Source organism: Brassica napus, chromosome C1, assembly GCF_020379485.1.
Source record: "Brassica napus cultivar Da-Ae chromosome C1, Da-Ae, whole genome shotgun sequence".
Lineage (NCBI taxonomy): Eukaryota > Viridiplantae > Streptophyta > Magnoliopsida > Brassicales > Brassicaceae > Brassica > Brassica napus.
Window position 1 is genome coordinate 35,998,785 of NC_063444.1, and position 2,272 is coordinate 36,001,056.

At 37.7% G+C, this 2,272-nt stretch overlaps 1 long non-coding RNA gene across 1 annotated transcript; it reads left to right on the forward strand.

The window, feature by feature from the left end:
* The first annotated feature begins 493 nt into the window (after nucleotides 1–493).
* Nucleotides 494–820, forward strand: LOC125580715. Its single transcript, XR_007318460.1, has 3 exons — nucleotides 494–538; nucleotides 612–680; nucleotides 776–820. It is a non-coding gene; the product is annotated as an uncharacterized LOC125580715 (long non-coding RNA).
* Nucleotides 821–2,272: the final 1,452 nt, after the last annotated feature.

Genomic DNA, 2,272 nt, shown 5'->3' on the forward strand with positions numbered 1-2,272 from the left:
AAGCAGTTCTGAATCATCTGACGAAGATTCTGATGAGGTTAGATTCTGTACTTAACTTGATAAAGCAGCTTCTGATGTCCTGTATTTTGAATCGTTGTTGATTTGTTTGATATTTGTCATTGCAGGAAGTGAAGATGAAAAGCCTGCAGCTAAAAATTTTACCAAGGCAGCTAAAAGGATAGCAGTAGCGATGAATCTGATTCTGACGAATCTGAGAGTGAAGATGAGGAAGAAACCCCAAGAAAAAGGTGTGAGAAATGTTTCATTATGATTTCAAATATCAAAGTTGAGTTTTTTATTGCATAGTTTTATTAACTTACTGTTTGCTGATCCAATGTTTTTTACTAAAACAGAACGCTGATGTTGAAATGGTGGATTCTGAGGAGAAACTGGTAAAGAATCCCCCAAGTTTCTCTAATTTCGTTTATGGATCATTCTTTGAAGTTAATTTGTGTTTCATCCTTTGTCTTTCAGCATAGGATGATACTAATAGAATATTCAGAGTGTTCGAGGGGACAGTCTCATCTCGGCACTTGAGGTAATATTATTTTCAAATTCTTCTTTTTATGCTTCATATTATGTATATGTAGTTCCTTATTATGTTTAACCAGGGAAGCTTGAAGATCATCAACCACCATCCCTACTTCAAATGGAGTTACAAAGCATAGACAGATTCTCAGGTATTAATTGCTTAAACCTCATCCTTCCTCACTCATTTTATTTCATTCATTTCTATTAGCTGATGAATTTATTTGTTTTTGTTCCTATGTGTCAGAGAGTAGTCGTCCACAGGTGCATCAGGAGGTGGTGACGGTGAGAGCAGCTGGAGAAAAAAAGAGCGGGAATCTAGGATTGTCGAGTCAAAGTGAGAGGAGACAAAGCCAGAGATTCATGACGAAGACAAGATAGACAAATTACAAGGGAAGACATTGGTTTTGTTTCTACGTACATACATACACTTTCAGCTAAATGACAGGCTTTCCTATTTATATTTATCTACTCTACTCTCGTATATGCTTCGTGAAAGCACTATGTTATGTTGATCTAGGACGTAAAATGTAATTTATGTCAATTTTCTCGGAATAATGAACATGTTGTAAAGAGAGATTTTTGTTTTTGAGGAAACAACAGTTGTAGCTATATTTTTTTTGGTTGCTAATGGGTTGGGCTTGACATTTAAAAAATTTAGAGGCACAATCAAATATCATTTGAAATGGGTTGCTTGAAGCCCTATTGTTGTTTCATTATGTTATTCTGTTCTTGAGATACCAAGAAAGTGCATCATAAAACTTCCACACATTGTAATTCATTTACCCGTCATTTATCAATGGTTACATGCTTTCCTAGCTTTTTGGTACCTAGCTTTTCCTTCCTCATAGTCATGGTTACATGCCTTCCTTAAACTCTTTTTGCTGAAGAGAATGTAGGACGTCTTGGATGAAAAACGTTGGTGTGTTTTTTTTTTGGAAACAAAACGTTGGTGTGTAGAACAGCCAAAGAAAAGTGAATCTCAACACTTGAAAGATGCAAATGGGGCGCTGAGTCCACATACATGTTCTTGTGACTCGGCAAGTTGAATAATTTTCTTACTTTAGTGATCTTACTTTCTCGCACAATATCCTAATTAATATTGTGGGAACCGAAATTCGCACTGTCGATTTCCGTTTAATAAGGAAAATAGGAGAACCCTATTTTCCCAGAGGTCCTGGATATCTGCTAATACCACACGCCAAGCAATCAGAACACGAAACGAAAACAGTAATAAAATAAGAAATCGAAAAAGAGAGCAAGATAGTTCTTATTCCGAATCTGCGTTGAGCGTTTACAACAAGATAGGTGCCTGGGCTACGAGAGCTGTCGGCGAGATTCCTAGTTCTAAAACCCTAAGACGGAAAAAACCTAATTGAGTCGCAACTCGAATAACAAAAACGGAAAAATGCCTAAATCGCTCTAATGCTAAGTTTTGCTCTGAGAAAAGTCCTCCCCCATGCCTCTCGCCTAGAACTCCTTATATACTGGCTCCAAGGTCGGTTCACACTCTTTCCCTTCTGCCCTTAAGCCGTCATAGCATAAAAATGGAGATATTCCATTTTTCTCCGATCTTCGTAATTATCTTCAAATTTTCGTATTTATCTGCGGAAACTTGACATTTATCTTTTCTTGCGAACCAAGCGTAAACCGTCCCGCGGCTTACGGGTCGTTGGTTAAGAAATCGTAAGTTGGACTCCGAGTCATGTCTTAGGTCCCTTTGGGCCGTTTTCCGACTCGAAGC